This window comes from Ambystoma mexicanum, chromosome 1p, assembly GCF_040938575.1.
Source record: "Ambystoma mexicanum isolate Mex_15411 chromosome 1p, UKY_AmexF1_1, whole genome shotgun sequence".
Lineage (NCBI taxonomy): Eukaryota > Metazoa > Chordata > Amphibia > Caudata > Ambystomatidae > Ambystoma > Ambystoma mexicanum.
The window spans coordinates 180,639,007-180,657,935 of record NC_090921.1 but is presented as its reverse complement, the minus strand read 5'-3'; the positions used below and the strand labels follow the sequence as shown (position 1 = coordinate 180,657,935).

General features: G+C 49.9%; 1 protein-coding gene across 9 annotated transcripts in view; it reads left to right on the top strand.

The window, feature by feature from the left end:
• Window positions 1-18,929, top strand: part of KDM6B (lysine demethylase 6B) — a 2,050,345-nt gene that overhangs the window by 1,026,631 nt on the left and 1,004,785 nt on the right. For all 9 annotated transcript variants that reach the window (XM_069646240.1, XM_069646239.1, XM_069646242.1 and 6 more), the window contains one exon: window positions 275-358. The gene's annotated coding sequence lies outside the window, so the exon portion shown is untranslated. The remainder of the gene's footprint in view (window positions 1-274; window positions 359-18,929) is intronic.

Sequence of the window (18,929 nt, the reverse complement as noted above, 5' to 3'; positions counted from 1 at the left end):
AGTATGCATGCTGGCGCAAATGCTGAGGCATTCCAATGGCGGAGAGGAAAGGAGGCGGCGGAAACGCAAGTTGTGTTCTGCCCCTCATCTTGCCATACAAATGAATGAAAATGGGGGGGGGGTGACAAGGATCAGCAACTAAAAGTCTTACCGAAGGCTTTTACACTGCTGACTCCCGAAAATGAGCCCTTTTAACTTTTCTGAGTGGCAAGGTACTATGCCAATTGTAGAGCAAGCGCTGCATTTACCTCATCTTTTCTTTTCCCTCTTTCAGGAAGACAAAACGATCTGAAGGTTCGCAGTCAAGGTGAAGTCAGTAATCCTTCCAGCAGGGATAGCGCAGCTAGGATCGTATCAGGTAAGATGTTGCTTGATCTTTGTTCTGAACACCAAGGGCGTGACCTTTTATAGGCTTGGGCTTCCAAATGGGCAGAGGGATTTCGGAGTTCGCACAAGATTTCAAACTCTCACGAGAACTTGTACAGAAGGCTGTGGTTGCCTGTGCATCATAGTCTTATGTCGCGCCGTAGCAGGCAGGCATCAGGGCGCACATGTAACGAAAGACAGCAGACAGACAATGCTAACAAACCATGTACAGGGGAGGGTTAGCGAATATGAAAGGCACAGAAATATTCATGGAAAGTAAGGAAGTTTATTTCTTCAAATAGGTGCGTCTTTAGCCTTTTTCCGGAACGTTTGGGGGTTCTTCCCTAAGCACATTTCTACCGAGAGGTCGTTCTAGGCTAGAGTAGCCAGCACCGGGAAAGAGCAACCTCTAACCTGGCTTTTTTTATCCTTGGGCAGATGAGGTGAAGGGTGTTGTTAGATTATTTAATCTCCCTAAGGCTTGAGTGGGGTAAGAACGTTTTTCAGGTAACTAGGAGCATGTCCATATAAACATTTGTGTGTCAGGGTCACGATCTTAAGAGATCCTGCGATTAACTGGTAGCCAATGAAGTTCCCTCCTACCCTTAGTTATATGTTCTCATCTAGCTACGCCTTTGATGATACAAACTGCATCATTTTGAAAAACCTGGAGTTTTTGTCTGCAGTTTTTACTTGCACCCCCTAGCAAGGCGTTCCAGTATTCAATTTGAGGCATAACTATGCCTCTGACAAAGGTCTCTCAGTTCTTATTGGTTATATATGTCTTGACCAATCTGAGGTCCAAGACTAGTGCTCTTCTTTTTCAAACTGCCTTGGTCCAGGAGCAACTTCTAATGATTGGGGCTGCTCGGAACCCCCTCATAAAGGCTAAGGGCTGGAACATTGGGCTTTTGTGGTATGACATGGGTGTCTCATAACCTTGAACCCAGCCACACCACTCCTCCCACACTGCTGGGGGAACCTGCGCCTTCTGTGCACAGGGCCTCAGATAGAATTTTCAGCTGGGAGTATCTTGTTTCCTAATTGTTTCCTAATTTTTCAAGTTGGGATACATTTTCAAAGAATACATGTTTTTTAATTGTGCAATACATAGCTATTTGTTGAAATATATACTTTATTTTTACTTGCTGGTAACAATAAATGAAAAGTTTTATTTAATCGTGTTAGGCACTGAGATTTGATATGATATGATATTTTATTTGTATCGCGCTCGTACACAAGTGTTTCAGAGCGCGACTAGGCAAGGGAGGGGAACAAGGGAGAACACAGCACAACATAAAAACGATCTTACCCAGTGACATTGAGAAAGCGCAAGTGCATGGGAAAGGGAAAAGGGAAAAAGTGCATGGAAGGGGGAGAGTGGAAAGTGCAGAAGCCGAGGAGCGCAGATAAATAAAATAAATAGAAAATTGAGGCAAACTGTGGTAGTGCAGCCAGCAAGTGGCAAGTGCTGTGTTTAAGGCAGCAGACTGGGTAAGTCTGAATAAGTGCAGAAAAAGAAGAAAAATGGGCGGGGGGACTGTATGGGTACAGATACAGTCCGCAGTGCAAGGGGTGGCCAGGAGGCAGTGATAACAATAGTAGAGCTGGTAACGTGTCCAGTTAAAGTTTAGAAAACAAAAGGATCGAATGCCAAAGGTGAGAGTGCATTCGACCGAAAACAAACGGATCAAAAAAAAATGTAAATGTATATATTTTTTTTTTTGTTGTTCTAGTTTAGCTTAAAAAAGTTGTTTTTACACCAAAAATGGGGATTTGGGGGGAGACCCCCCCCCAAAAAAACTTTTGAGCCTTTTTTTCGGTCGAATTAACTCAACCCTTTTGTCATTCGACCCTTTTGATACGATACTATAACCGCTAGCAACAAGGAGCAGACATCTCCTTATCTAACTTATCTTTTTGTTGGGCGTATTTGCCTAGTTTCTGGGAGAAAGGTACAGGTATGCCACTGTCGTGGAGAGCTGCCTCAGCATCTGCTGTGGTAAAAAAGTGTTGTCTTGTGGGGCCTGCAAACTACCCACTGTGCAAAGGCCTTCCCTGTGAAGAAACCAACTGTGACATGTTGCTTAGGACAGAGTGTCTTTGTAACGTGTGTAGGTAGAGTCTCTAATCTTGGATGTTGCCTGAAGTAGGAAAATGGCAGACTCATCGACTTTAAACGTTATACTTGTACAGAAACCCATGCCTCATGGAAGCTGTCTACCACATTATGGTTTGGTGCTATATCATTCCCAGTGTCGTCAGTGAGTCTAAGGAGCTGTAATGATCCCTGTTTGACTTGCCAATTGATCATATTGGACACTTGAGCACTTTGGGAATTCTCCTAAAGCAGAGACAACTAATTTGATTCCCCTTTTTTTCTACAATCCTTTGGACACATTGCTAGGGCTTTGCAGTATCACTTATAAATCAAGCACACGCCATGATACTATGTAACTGATGTGCCCGCATTTCTGTTGACTGTCTTGCAGCATAGTATCTTTCTGCGCTATGCCTAAATCTTGTCAAACTATGTCCATTGTTAGGATGTGGTTTTAGTACTAGTGCATTACTGTTTCCTTTTTAATAAGCACCTGTTCAAGGACTTTCTCCAAAACTATGGTCTGTTATTTTATACGTGTATCTGTTTCAAACACATAACCTGCTTTCAAACTTACCACTATAGGAGGTAATAGTTTTCCGGTAAAAGCAGCCAAATTGTGGAACTCTTTGCCTTCCAACTTGAGAGCAGATGTGCCCTACTTGAAATTCCGATCCATGGTAGTTTCATGGCTGAAAACGAGGAACCACCAAGACAGCTAGGTGCCAAGGCTATCAGTTTCCTGCTACCCGCACACTGTGTAACCTTGTGCGCCAACCCGTACCTGCGCCTATACTGTTTATATTGCTTGTTCTCCTTAGTATGCTCTGTATATACTTCCATTGCCTACATGTATATTCTATATTTGTAACTAAGCCTCGCGTATTCTTGTAAATGCTGCGCCTTGATACCCCTGGGTACATCTGCGCATTTTAAATAATAAAACACACAAACAAATAAAATATGCAAATGAATCAATACAACTAAGCAAATAAAAATAGACCCTTATCCTCTATTGCAAAATCTCTCTTGAGATACCAAGAAATCTTTTTTTCAAGAGTACCAGACACTGACCCTTCATTGTGCCGGTATATTTAGCCTCCAGTTCAGCCAAGCCCTATTCTGAAATTAAACACTCCTTAAAATGTTATGGGGAAGGAGCCATACAAAAGACACAAAAGAAAAGTAATTGTCTGAATCTCTATTTCTTGAGCAGAATGCAGAAGTAGTGTTGTTGTGTACATTGTATTTGAAACATGTGCATTTAGAATGTTGATACTAAGGGGCCGATTCATGGAACAAACGTGCGCCGAAAATCTATGCGCAAGCAGACGCAAGCAGGCGCAAGCGCGAAAAAACAGGCGCACGCGCACACGTGCGATACATGGAAGTCCCTGCGCGTGTTTTCCTCGGGATGTGCGCCAAACACGTGCATGGAGCACATGTCACTGAAACATCCCGAACGGCGTGCGCGACGCGCACAGTGAAAGCGCACAACCTCGGCGCACACACCAAAAAGGGGGCGGAACACGGGGCGTAACGCGCGGAATGGGTAACAACGCGCGAAAATAAGGGCGTAACTGGGATGTACTGCTGGGAAGCAGACGGAACGCCCACACGCACGCGAACCACGTATTCATTGAATCGAATAGGGCAAAGCCGCGCACGGCCAAAGACACGTACAGGCCTAAACACATCCGCCACACGAAGGCAGGCGGTAGCGTCCCTGCGCATCACAAAAGCGCCAATATACAACAATGATGAATGTCCCATACTGCTATTGATCGGACCTGGGGGAGCGGGCTATGTGTATCACGGGGGTTCGAGTGAAGTTTTTCACGCGATCGGGCCTGGGGGAGCTGGCTACCACTCACCGTCTGCCTTGCGTGTAGAAGAGTGCGTAGCCAACACCCGCTGTGAAGTAATAGCGTGTGAACCCCAACGGCTGCAAACCACACGCACCGCACCCCACGAAAAGCACGTACAGAGCAATGTAAAGGCACGTGGGATCTACAAGCCCTGCCAGGGAAACGCCCGGGCGCGAAACCTCACAGACGCGCTTACGCACTAAGGGCCTTTGGTCCAATGAAATCGCGTATGCGTGCTGACGCGCTTACGCGCTAAGGGCCTTTGGTCCAATGAAATCGCGTATGCGTGCTGACGCGCTAAGGGCCTTTCCTCGATTTACAGGCAGACGTGCAAGATTTTCACGTGCCAATCACTCCGTATCAAGCTGGCCACGCGTAAGCACACGGAAGACCACGCTCCTGCCCAAAAGGCCGAATTACTGCCCCCCAGAGTCCCGAGCAGCCTCCCACGAGCCATCTGCTGCTGCCTGCCTGCCTGCTGCCACCGTGCCCTGCCATTTGGTGCCTGCACATCAGCCATCTGCAGGGGTCCATTTGCTGTGTCCACCCCTGCTGGAACAGAAGACTCCCGACTGGGATACCATCACTCCACAACCCAGCCCCAGGACCCAGTTGCCCACCCGCTCCTGCCTCTGGGGTTGCCATGTCGGGCACTGAAACATCTGGCACCACTGGCAACCCCCGGCCAGAGAGGCAGAGGGGTACCAGCTTCACTGCCACCGAAGTTGGTGTCCTGGTGGAGCAAGTCCTGGGGCAGTATGATGCTCTCTTCGGAAGTAAGCGCGCCAACAAGGAAGGACGGACTCGGATCTGGACGGACATCGTGACTGCCATCAACGCGGAGGGGTGGCAGTCCGCGACTACCAACATGTCAAGAAGCGCTGGGATGACTGCAGGTCCAGGACCCTCTTGAAGGCCCGGCGCCTCGTGGAGGGGGGCCGGGGCCACATGAGTACCATCCAGATGAGGGTCCTGGAACGTGTAGGCCCAGCGCTCCACGCCCAGATCCTTGAGAGGCAGACCCGTCTGGAGTTGAGCGGTAAGTGGCCAAGCATTGCTGTGTGAGACAGGGCATGTCGCAGTGTGCTGGTTGTCTGATACTTGCCTGTATGTGTGACCTAGGCCATGTATGCATGTGTGTGTGCAGGGACGTCATGCATGTGAGACCAGTAATGTGTGAACCACACGGTTGGTGCATGTGTTCAAATGCAACATGGGTTGGCCTATGCGGAATGGGCACATGAAAGCATGCCAGTCTCTGTTCCTGGACATGGGTGGGGGTGAGGGATGGGTGCTGATGCCATGTACATGTATGCTGTCCATGTCTGTGTGTCTGACCTGTGTGTCTGTGACTTGTGAATGCCAGGGATGCATGACACATGTCTGTCGCAATGTTCAGGTTCACTGATGCAGCCTAGTCATCCTTGTATCCACTGTGTCTGTGGTGTACGAGGCCAGATGGATGAAACTAGGGTGAAGTGTGTGCATGTGATAGGCATGGCCCATGATGCATGTGAGTTCCAAAACAACATTGTATGTTTGAAGAATCCCTTGGACATGTATGCTAATGTCCATAGCATGCAACATGCCTGTTACCCCATGTGTTTTACCTGCACTGAGCCATGTGTTGTGGAGGGACATGATGGAAGTGATCTTTGACAGTGCCACTCATCTGCTATTGCTTCCTGTCTAGGGGACCATTGTACAGGACCCTGATGCTTGTGTTCTATGTCTCCCTCTACACAGCGCCACGTGAAGAAGAGGGCGGAGACGGCTCTGTGTAGCAAAGTGGTGGGGATGCCCCCACGGCTGCAGCGGAAGGGGTCTGGTGGGGCCATCCCTGCATGTGCAAGTGTTGCAGTCCAGGGGCAGGGGCAGGAGGCAGCACAGGTCACCGTGGAGGGGCCTGTGCATGTCACTGTCCCTGACACTGTGACTGCACCACCTTGCACCAGCAGGGATGCCCATCCCAGGCCCGTCCGCAGGTAGGGGGGATGTCCATGTCATCTGACTCCCCTCCACCTGCGGACGAGGGGAACCCTGGCTGTATTGAGAAGGTCCTGATTGGTGTCGCGTTGTGCACAGGTGCAATTCGTGATGAGGTGCGTGCTTCCCGGGAGGAGCATGCACGTCATCACGGAGAGCACCGTGCCGACGTGGCCCAGTTGGGATCGGCCATGGTCGGGGGTTTCCTACATGTGTCGGCCAATCTGGCGACCCTCTCCTCCTCTGTAGAGACTATGCACCAGTCGTTCTCCATGCCGTCTTCCGGCCCAGATGCCACCAGGGCCCCCTGTGGACCTGCCCCGACCAATGCAGCCGGCTAGGTGGGGATCCCATCCCTGCCACAGTCGGGAGTCGGAGGTCCAGCAGGGGTGGACACACCAGCAACTGGACCCCAGCAGATGGAGGATGTGACGGCATCATCGGGCAGGGCACGTGCACGACGGCGTCGGTGGATTCCATCAGCCTGGATGCTGTCGTGCTGGCACAGGCAGTTGCGTCGGAGGCAGCGGCAGGCTCGACGTGGGAGGCATCATGGCTCGGGGCCATCAACATCAGGGGTGCAGGCATCGGCCGGAGGGCAGGAGAACCCTGGAATGGGAGTGGCTTCCGTGTGGAAGCGGTTGGGCCAGCAGATAGGTGCGGAGCGGCAGCGAGCAGAGGAGGAACGGCTCACAATGGTCAGGGCGGAGAACTCCATGCGGAGGGCGCTGAGGCGGGCTGAGTGCCTCGAGGGTCTTCGCAGGGAGTTGGAGCTGGACACTGCTTTATCCCTGCGAGACCTCGGGGCCAGGGAACATGCCCGCCTCCAAGCCATTGAACGGGAGTTCGATGATGCCCTGGCCCATGACAACATCCAGTGAGCCGTTGGACTAGCCCGCTGCCCATGTAAATAGTTATGTAGTTAGTGTTAGGTTTCCTTTGTTTTTGCATTTTCTTTGGACCTTTTGGACAATGGGCCACATTTTTGTATATAGTTATTTTTTATTAGGTAGTGTTGTTAGATAGGTTTCATTTCTTTTGTTGGGATCATGGACCCTGGCTTGTTCACCTGTACATAGTTCACTGTTGGATTTTCTTTTCTTTTTAAAATGTACTCATGGAGCAATGGCTTTCAATTATAATTTCCCATTGGATTTTCTTTTGTGGACTGTGACTTTGGACACCATTCCTTTGGATTCTGATTTTTGGTTTAGCATTTTTTCACGGACATGCTTCTTTTTACTTTTTTTACATTCCCATTTCTGTTAGTTTATTTTTGATTCAATTCATGTTTCCTTTAATACATATTTTTTGATCAAACTTCAATGTGTTGTATCATCTCATTGGTTTCATGCATATCATGATATAGGTTTTGAGATTCACTGACACCCATTGGGTGTATGTGAGGGACATGTGTTCGTTTCCAAACTTGCAATTGGTGTTCTATCATGTTATTGCCATTTCTAAGTGGGTGGATGCAATACTCGGGTGGGTGTTTTGCATTTGGAGGCTGACCATAGGGACCAGGGATCTAGATTGTGATGACATGTTGGCTGGGGAACATGAGTTGGACATGAGTGGGGGCCTGCTGGCAGGTGCCCCACAGTGCTGTGGGGTGGAGGTGCAGGGGAACATGAGTTGGACATGAGTGGGGGCCTGCTGGCAGGTGCCCCACAGTGCTGGGGGGTGGGGGTGCAGGGAGACAGGAGTGGTGGCCTGCTGGCAGGTGCCCCACAGTGCTGGGGAGGGTGCAGGGGAACATGAGTTGTACATGAGTGGGGGCCTGCTGGCAGGTGCCCCACAGTGCTGGGGGGTGGGGGTGCAGGGAGACATGCATTGTTGATCAGTAGTGCAAGGTGACATGTGGCTTGGCTGGGGGGCATGCCCATGGTGGATGGGCTGCCTGCGGGACATGAGCAGGGGTGCAGGGTAGTCCCCCGTGGTGTGGGCTGCCTGCAGGGGCCGTGGAGGTTATAGAGCGAACACCTGGGAGGACCCACACGGCCAATTCACGTGTAGTACTTGTTACGCTCACCTGACTCCCACGGAGGCGCAGGTCTAGTTTGGAGTGTTGTTGCTTCTTCTATGGTGAAGCGCAGGACCCGGAAGATGGACTGGACCGGACCTTCGAATCTGTCTTGTCTGGCTCGCAGGAATATCTTTCTGTATGTGAAAAGGGAGTATTAACAATCTGCGGGAGAAAGTATAAGCCTCCCGCTCCCTTCTCACCCCTCTACGAAACCCTCCTGCGACCCCCACGTGAAGTCTCACCTTAGGGTTTGAAAGGTTGAGCTCTCCATCCTGCTTCTCATGCAGGGGCGCGTTGTATCCAGTTACTTCACTGGGATTTTGATTGTAGAGGGTTCAAGTTTTGTTTTCCCGGTATAGTACCGTAAGGATTCTGTTAATGAGTATGATTCCGCAATAATAATTGTTTGTTGTCTCTTTTTCAGCTGCGGAAACTATTCCGAGAAGAGCTGTGGAACCGAAGAATGAGTCTCTGGTGAGCTTGATGAGAGTTCTCTCAGTGTCCTTGTATCAATGCGCTCACTAACGCTGATGTCTTTTTTCCCCATAGGGGCCGGGGTCCGGAAATGCCTGGATGCGGCACCGACCCGAAACAAAGATCAATCCAGAAGAAATCAGGTAAGTCTTTAATGGGCGTTGGGTAACGTCTTTTCATGCGCCCACTAACGCTGATGTCTCTTTTTCCCCTTAGGGCCCGGGGTCCGGAAATGCCAGGATGCGGCACCGACCCGAAATGAAGTTGGAATAACCCAACAGGTAAGCTTTGTAATGGAAATTAAGGTTTCCTTGTTTTCTTTCCCCTCTCACCTTTATTCTTGTCTTTTTCTCCCTAGGCGCAGTGATGTGTCTGCGAGTCCAGATGTCGCCGTAGAACGTGGTGGCACCTTGTACAGGTGAGTGAGATGCGGCGCTGCAGCGATCGATGCGATGGGCTTTTAAATGGATGTCTTCCTTTTCAGGACCGTCGGCGAGATGTCTCCGGAATGCGGTTTAGCAGGTAAGGACTCTTCTTTACCCTTTTCTCTTCTCTTCTCTCTTTGCAGGTGTTCCAGGATGCTGGCAGGAGTGGCAGAAGACAGAATGCAGGAGCAAACACGGTGAGCGTCCAGCTGCTAGATGCAGAACAACGCGAAGCGTGAGTTGCTGCTTGGGCGTGGCTTAAATAGCCTTCAAAGTAGTTCCAGGTATGTATCCTTCCTCTCAGGTATGTATTCCTCCCCTGACCACACCCGTGTGGTTAAGTAGTTCCAAAGATAAAGTAGTTCCATTCAGGCCTCAGAAGGCCTGGATGTTGCAGCATGGTCTGCATCAGGTAAGTTAACACTAAGCACCTTTAACACAAAGTCCCCTTTTATGAGCCTGGCGCCTATGGCGCCAGGACTGTGGCCCGATATGAGCCTGGCGCCAAAGGCGCCAGGACTGAGTCCAAAGAGCCCCTACTTGAGGCTGTTGTGACTTCCCTTGAAGACATGATGTCTGCCTCTGGGGTAGCTAGGTCTTGTCTGGCACCTTGGAGGTAGGCATCATGACAGTACTCCCCAGGACCCCTGAAATACACGTACCCTGCTGAAATCGCGCGTGGAACTTCCTGCGCACCCCTGAAATACACGTACCCTGCTGAAATGGCGTGTGGAACTTCCCGCGCACCCCTGAAATACACGTACCCTGCTGAAATTGCGTGTGGAACTTCCCACTCACCCCTGAAATACACATACCCTGCTGAAATCACGTGTGGAACTTCCAGCGCACCCCTGAAATACACGTACCCTGCTGAAATCGCGTGTGGAACTTCCCGCGCACCCCTGAAATACTCGTACCCTGCTGAAATCGCGTGTGGAACTTCCTGCGCACCCCTGAAATACACATACCCTGCTCGCACGGGGCCATTCGCGTGTGGAACTTCCTGCGCACCCCTGAAATACACGTACCCTGCTGAAATCGCGTGTGGAACTTCCCGCGCACCCCTGAAATACACGTACCCTGCTGAAATCGCGTGTGGAACTTCCCGCGCACCCCTGAAATACACGTACCCTGCTCGCACGGGGTCAATCGCATGTGGAACTTCCCGCGCACCCCTGAAATACACGTACCCTGCTGAAATCGCGTGTGGAACTTCCCGCGCACCCCTGAAATACACGTACCCTGCTGAAATCGCGTTTGAAACTTCCCGCGCACCCCGAAATACACGTAGCCTGGACATTCGCGTGCAGTACTTCCCGCGCACCTCTGGAATACACGTACCCTGCTGATATCGCGTGTGAAACTTCCCGCGCACCCCGAAATACACGTAGCCAGGACATTCGCGTGTGGAACTTCGCACGCACCCCTGATATACACGTACCCTGCTGAATTCACGTGTGAAAATTCCCACGCACCCCTGATGTACACGTACCCTGATGGAATCGCGTGTGGAACTTCAAGCGCACCCCTGTAATACACGTACCCTGCTGAAATTGCATGTGGAACTTCCCGTGCACCCATGGAATACACGTACCCTGCTGATATCGCGTGTGAAACTTCCCGCGCACCCCGAAATACACGTAGCCTGGACATTCGCGTGTGGAACTTCCATCGCACCCCTGGAATACACGTACCCTGCTGATATCGTGTGTGAAACTTCCCGCGCACCCCGAAATACACGTAGCCTGGACATTCGCGTGTGAACTTCAAGCGCACCCCTGTAATACACGTACCCCGCTGAAATCGCGTGTGGAACTTCCCGCGCACCCCTGGAATACACGTACCCTGCTGATATCGCGTGTGAAACTTCCCGCGCACCCCGAAATACACGTAGCCTGGACATTCACGTGTGAACTTCAAGCGCACCCCTGTAATACACTTACCCCACTGAAATCGCGTGTGGAACTTCCCGCGCACCCCTGGAATACACGTACCCTGCTGATATCGCGTGTGAAACTTCCCGCGCACCCCGAAATACACGTAGCCTGGACAATCGCGTGTGGAACTTCCCGCGCACCCCTGGAATACACTTACCCTGCTGATATCGCGTGTGAAACTTCCCGCGCACCCCGAAATACACGTAGCCTGGACATTCGCGTGTGGAACTTCCCGCGCACCCCTGGAATACACTTACCCTGCTGATATCGCGTGTGAAACTTCCCGCGCACCCCGAAATACACGTAGCCTGGACATTCGCGTGTGGAACTTCCCGCGCACCCCTGGAATACACTTACCCTGCTGATATCGCGTGTGAAACTTCCCGCGCACCCCGAAATACACGTAGCCTGGACATTCGCGTGTGGAACTTCCCGCGCACCCCATGAATACACGTACCCTGCTGACATCGCGTTGAAATGACGTGAGGTACTTCCCGCGCACCCCAGTGATACACGTAGCACGCTTGTCGTGCTGGTACAGGGTTAGTGCAGCCCTTTGCGCTGGATTGGGGATTTTGATGGCTTTTCCCTGCGCGAGAGGCGTTCTTGGGGGCGTAACTGGCGCTGCTGCAGGGTCGCTGCGCCACTGTGCGCCACGGCTGGTTTTGGTAGCTGGAATCCATGAATACGCTGTGCGCGGAAATGGGTTTTGGCGCACGCGGCTGGCGCAGGGATTCACACGCGCACACTGTGCGCCTGCCGCGCCGCGTGCGCCACTTGTGCGCTGAATTCTATGAATTACCCCCTAAATCTAACTGCAAGCCGACATAATGCAGCCATGGAATGTGCGTTAATTTGAAAAACTAGGCCTCAACTCAGTCGAACAATGGAAACCATCTTGGATAATGTGAATTCATAGAGAATGAAACAGGAAAGCTTTGCAAATAATGTTTTTACTCGCACGTTTGAAACTGCTGCACCTGTACAATTATTTAGAGGAATACTTTCACTGCCAAAATGATATTAAAGTACATTTATAGATGCTGCTTCCTGCTGCCAGGGCTAACAAAGTTTCAGTAGTTAGTTGTACACAGTGGTGTTTGAAAATGCAAAGTTATCTTGCCTAAACTCAGTATTTAGTCTTGGTTATCTGGGATTGCCTGGCTTCGCATAGAAAGGTATTGTGCTAATTGGAGAAATACTAGACCTGCCTTATGATCGCCTGATAATATTCCAGTTGTTGCATTGAATTTAATGCAACGAAAAAAGGTATAAAGAGGAGTCATTTTTGGTAAGGTGGTGGATCACTGATTGGGATTGTTCAGGGATTTGCACGTCTCTCTGTTCTACGTGTCTGTTTAACTTTAGTGATGCTATTACATATTTAACCTCACCTGAAATAGATGACAGTGTTTGATTTTTGCTACACCTATTTTTGGTATTCTATTTAGAACACTCACAAGTATTGTGACTTATTGTCCACAGTTTTATTAAAGTATATTTGTGTAATTTTATTTTGTTCTGTCATTGCAAGCTTACCTTTTTCAGCAACTGTGACAAACTCACTTGTGTAGAGCAGAAAGGTGGAGGTGTCACTAGGAACTTTTAGGGCCAGCAAAAGTCATCCACTTCTTGAAGCAAGCTCTGGAGTTGGTATAGTGGTGCATACCGTCTCTTCCCTCCTCAAATGCTCAGATGTGCTGCTCCTTCACTACCACGTAGCAGGCCAGCAGCTTGTAAACGTGTCCTCGCTGACAAAATGACTATTGCCATGCAGGAGTGCTGGAATGACAAGTGGTGTCTGTACTCCTACTCAGCCCACACCACCACTACTAGAATACTTAATCATGAAAGGGAAACGAGCACAATGTGAACGGTGTACCATAGCGAGCATGGAAGTATTTAAAACAGCAATGGTACAGTAGTAACCAAAATAAAAAGGCCCAATCAAGGTTCTGTAACATTAAGAATTGAACTAAAAGGACAGCCAAACTATCAAAAACACTTAAAAATCTCACCCTGTAATAAAATACACAGAGAGAGAAAAGGGCACAATGGATATTGGGGGGGCAAAGTTATAGGAGGGGTCCCAAAATGTTTTTTTTTCCATAGACTGAATGGGAAAAAACTGTTCACGGCTACAGGCCAAACGGCAGACGGATTATCACCAAATTTCCGGCAGGAGTGGGAGCTTGGGTCAGAAAGCGCGCTTTTGTTTGTTTGGTGGAAATCCAAACAGTACGTTTTTTGCAAAATACTCAAATGCACTTACCTATTCCCCTGTTCGCTCTGCAAATAGAAGTGTCATTGGCTCGCGGTACGGCGTGCTGTCAGAGAAGTTTGGACACGCCCAGTGGTTGGCTGGAGGGGAAGTGTGCTGTGCATCAACATTTCTTAGGGAAGCCGCCATGGTGTATTGGAGGATAGTGCGGCGGCGGAAGGGTCTGGAAAATGTACCTTATGCAATGTGTTGGCGGCAATAAGGGAGGGAACGGGTGGGGAGTGAGAAGTGGTTCATGTGACATATGTAGGCGAGTACTTTGTGTGATGATTGGGGACAGCTGTAGTAACGGCCTCATAGCTTCTGTCGCGTCCTGTTAGCGGTGATCTCTTTTCGTGGTGCGTGGTGGCAGGTCTATTGCAGAAGGTGAGTGAATTGCACATGAAAGAAGTTGGATGGGAGCGCGGATGGCTGTGCGTTGCGGATGGAATGTGATTGAAAGTGCACAGGGGTGCAGGAGAGAGTGTTTTGTTTGTACTTCATGATAATTGTTGCAATTTGTTGCTGCATAGCTCCATGGCAGTGCGCTGTGGTTGGAGATGCTGCAGTGAAAAGTCACGCAGTGTGGGCACAGAGTGCAGTGTTTGCATACTGTCAGTATGGTAGAGGGAATGGTTGAAGGGCAGCTTATATGTGCTTGGATAGTGTGCTGTGTGTACAATGCTTGTAGTATGGGCTGACATGATGCCTACCCCCGGAGCACCGGCCAGGCCCAGCACCCCCGGAAGCAGGCATCATGCCCTCGGGTAAAAGCCCAGCGGCCCCTTATAGGGGCTCTTTGGACTCAGTCCTGGCGCCTTTGGCGCCAGGCTCATGTTGGACATCAGTCCTGGCGCCATAGGCGCCAGGCTCATAAAGGGAGGTGTTTTGTGCACTTACCTGATGCAGACCATGCTGCACGCTTCAGGCCTCCCTGAGACCTGAAAGGGACTATTTTTTCATAGGAACTATTTTTTCACTCGGGTGTGGCCAGGGAAGGATACATACCTAGTTGGGGAAGGATACATACCTGGGACTTCTTTGGAGGCTATTTAAGCCACGCCCAGACAGCAGCTCATGCTTCGCGTTGTTCTGCTTCCTGCAGCTTAACGCTCACCGTGTCTGCTCCTGCTCCTGGACTCCAGCCACGCCTGCCTCGAAGCTGGAAGACCTGCAAGGATTGAAGAGAAAGGTGAAAACCAAGCACTATTTCAAACTTCTTACCTGCATCCGGAATCTTCTCGCCAGCATCCCTGAAGAAAGACTTCCATTTAAAAGCATTGCGTTGCTCGCTGCAGCGCCACGCTTCACTCACCTGTCCTCGAGACATCTCCCGGCTCCATCGCGGCTGTCAGCATCGGACGCCACATCTCTGCACCTAGGGGAGAGGAAGAAACAAAAGGTGAGCAGAAGGAACACAGAAGGAAAGCCTGATTAACAGCCATAATACTTACCGGCTTTTCTTCCACATTTCGGGTCGGCGCCGCCCCTTTGGCAGGTACCGTACCCCAGCCCCTATGGGGAAAGGACAAGAGACATTTCTGGGGAATGATAAGGACATTTAGAGGGATCGCCCTCATCACTACTCACCTCGGCAGTTTAACCCCTCGACGCATCGCCTTCATTCTGCACCTGAAATAAAGGACAGATCACAGGTTAGAAAGACAACATAAAGGGGGCCTCACTTGAACTTTGAACTTTCATACTTACGGCGCATCGCTCAGGAAAGTCAAGTGGATTTTGCCAGCGCCATTCTGAAAACCAGTGAAGTAACTGGACGAACACGCGCCCCTGCACCAGAAGCAGGATGGAGAGTTCATCCTTCCAAACCATAAGGTGAGCTTAAACCGGGGTTTGGAGAAAGTTAGAGAGGAACAAAGGAACAAAGGGGGAGAGGGGGGAGCTAGCACACTATTCTGCAGACTGTTAATCCCCTTTCTCATCTGCAGAAGGATATTCCTACGGGCCAGGCAAGCACGATTTGGAGGTCCTGTCCAATCGGTGTTCCGGGTCCTGCGCATCATGCTAGAAGAGGCCACAGCAATCCAGACTAGACCAGCGCCCCCGTGGAAACCAGGTGAGCGTTACATGGGCAATGTTGTAAACATTTTGTGGTTAAGTTGACACTGACACAATACTTTCTGAATGGAAGTGGGTAAGACAATAGTATGTGAATGAATGGGCATAGGGGTGCCAGAGGCAGTTTAATGTTTATACATTATGGTAACTGTTGCATGTAACGCTGTGCATGTCCATTGCAGTGTGGAGGTTGGTTAGGAGTGCTGGTGCCAGTGGAATGTATGTTCATACTGATAGTTGGTGACATGCTGACATGCATGGTTGCATTACAGTGCAGGGAATGTGTGCAAGGAGCACACCCACTGGAGCAATGCAGGTTTGACAGTGCACAAGGCACAGGGTGGTGATCTTTGTTGAATGGGTGTTGAGCACATTGTCGACGTGCTACAGCACCACAAGTGAGTTGCAAAGCGTGTAGTGTGCGTTCCATGGTTGTGATAGTTGCAACATGCTACAGTATTTGGTGTGCGGCCGGAGATGGTGCCGTGAGAAGTTGTGTAGTGTGGCCACAGGGTGCAGTGTGTAAATAATGGGAGTATTGAAGTGGGTATGGTTAAAGTGCATCTTATATGTGGTTCGTTACTCTGCTGTGTGCAGATTTATTGAAGTGGGCCCAATGTTGTGAAGCTGTTGTGCATAGGTTGCCAGTGACACAATACTTTGTGAATTGCAGTGCATAGGGGTGGTGCAGGTTGTGGATTGTTGGTGGATTCTGCTAAGTGTGACACGTTTTCGTGAATGGGTGTTTTATCGTTTGGGGGAGTTGGGTAGAAGAGCCACTACATATGTTATGTTTGTTCATAATGTTAGGTGCCCACATGGTCGCTTGCTTGGATGTATAGTGCTGTGGGGGTGTAGAAAGTGCTGCACTGTTGTGTGCATGGGCAAAGGTGTGCTGGGTGAGTCTTAGGCTGTTTGTGGATGCTGCAATCGTGCATTCTTTAGCAAACGTTTCTGGTGGAGGGGCTTTGTAATCAAACGGAACGTGTACTTAGAGTGTTTAACGGTAAATATGGAGTGGTGTATAGAAATGACAGTGTGCAATACAGAGGTTTTGTATGTGAATGCTAGATGCGTGTTTGAAGATTTGACAGCACCCAATGGGGGAGTGCTGCAAAAATGACTGTGTAAAGGGAAGAAGTATTGTGTGTGCTTTACTGGGCTGTGGCTCTCACTGTAGATGAGTTAGCGCACGTGCCACATCCTGCCATTATGAGCAGGGTGGAAAGGGAAATGGAATTGTGGGAAATAGGCAATTAGGAGTTTAGGGTGTGGTTCACTGGAAGGGGCGGTACAATTTCCAATACTGTATCGTGAGCTTGGTCGAGATGGAGAGACGCACAGTGCTTATCATTGGTGATACCTTTGTGCGCCATCTGCACAGGTGTTGTGTGCAAAGAGGTGTTGCTGGTAATTTAGGGTTGGAAGGAGTGGACGCTTTCTGGGCCTGTCAGAGTGACTGCAGTTTCGTCAGGATGGTTTGCGTTTGCAGATATGTGGCGTCCGTCACGAAAGTTGACTTTGTCGTGGTGCACTATGGAAGTCTACATTTGAGTTACATGTCATATGGACGATTAATCCGTCACCTGAAGAGGTTGCTGACCGCAGTGATGCATATTTTTCCTACTGCCAAGGTAGTTTTCTCATGCATAACAGGTGATGCGAAGGGTGTGCGTCACAGGAAAGCACGCCAATAGGAAGAAGTACTCCTGCTTTACTGGGGCGCAGCCCTCGCGGTACTTGGAGAAAGGCGCGTGCCAAATTCTGCGCTTCTCAGCATGCTGGCCAATGGAAATGGGACTATGGCCTTTGGCCAATCAGGTGCTCAGGGTGTATGTCACAGGAAGGAGCACCAATAGGGAGAAGGACGAGTCCTGCATCACCGGGGCACGGCCCTCACGGTCATTGGGGAAAGGCACGTGGCACATTTTGGGCTTCTCACCATGGTGGCCAATGGGAATGGGACTATGGCCTTTGGCCAATCAGGTGCTCTGGGTGTGCGTCACAGGAAAGGGGGGCATTCACTTTTTCCATTACTTTGTATACTGCGGTAGGCAAACATGGCAAGACGCACAGTTTCGGTCGTGGGTGATGGCTTTGTGGAAGATGTGTGCGTGTATGCCCTCCAAGAACACTTGTCTGGCAATTTCGGTTTGGAGGGAGTGGACGCTTTGTGGTGTAGTGTCGAAGCGTGCTGTTTCGGTGGACTGCTTGTAGAATGTCGACACGTGGCCTCTTCGGCAACTGTACATGTTGTTATTGTGCACTTTGGAGCCTTCTTTTTGGGATACATGCCTTGTTCCTGTGTGTTCCGTCAACTGAAGATTATGATGAAAGCAGTGCATCGCATTTTTCCTACTGCCAAGGTGCTTTTCTCATGTATACCCCTGAGAATAGTGTGGAAGTATTCCAATGATTCCTGTCGCCAGCCAGAGGTCGTAAGGGGTCTCATCAACAGAAGCATGTGTGACTTCTTGAGTGCTGCCGGGATGTTCTCCTGTGAGAATGAGAACATTGGTTTGCGATACATACACCATTTCAAGGCAAATGGCATGTCTTTGTCGACCAGTGGCAATGAAATGATGTTTCAAAATCCACACACTGCACTGAAGATCCTATTGCAAGAATGTGAGCGGACGTTGAAAACACACTTTTACGTATGAAAAACGCAAAAAAAAGTGCTTCTAAAAACAAAGAAACACACAAAGGTTCTTTTAAGAGCCACCACAACTAAAGAGGTCCGCTCCCCAGGTTGAAAGTTATTCCCCCACTCCTGTGTACGCCCAGCACCAAATGTCCGCGAATATTGCGGTAGTTGCAGGGTGGCACGTGTTACATACGTCCCTTTTGCAGATGACGTCCATAGAAGTGGGCCTGCAGAGGCTAAGGGATTGGGCAATAAAGTTTGTGGGTGTGGTGTGTACGGACAGACTGTGCTACACAGTGTGTTTGTCGACTGAAATGCAGAGGGTGCAGTTATGGCTGTGTGTTTCCTGAGGCACAGCATGCAGGTTTTAGGGGATTCCGAGATACATTGAATGAAAGTGAATGGAAAACACTGTGCAGTGGCTACTCATTTTGCAATCTATCATCTGCATGCGTAGTGCTATGGAGTAGCTACAATGAAGTTTCTGATTTTGGTTTCTCTGTGTCACACTTTGGTGAGACACAATCATGCCGATATTATTGGGGGCGTGGCTAGCAGCGCAATGGAGCGGACGTGAGTTTGATCGGCTCCCTGACCGCCGCAAATATCCTGTCTTTTATAGCCTGATTCCTGAGAGTTCTATACACGTCTGATACCTGCATCGATAGCTGACGCACTGGGGCACCATCGGATGCAAAATTCAGGGAAAATCGGAGCCCCAAGAGCGAACCCGAGGCGAGTGAAGAGCGAAACAGAG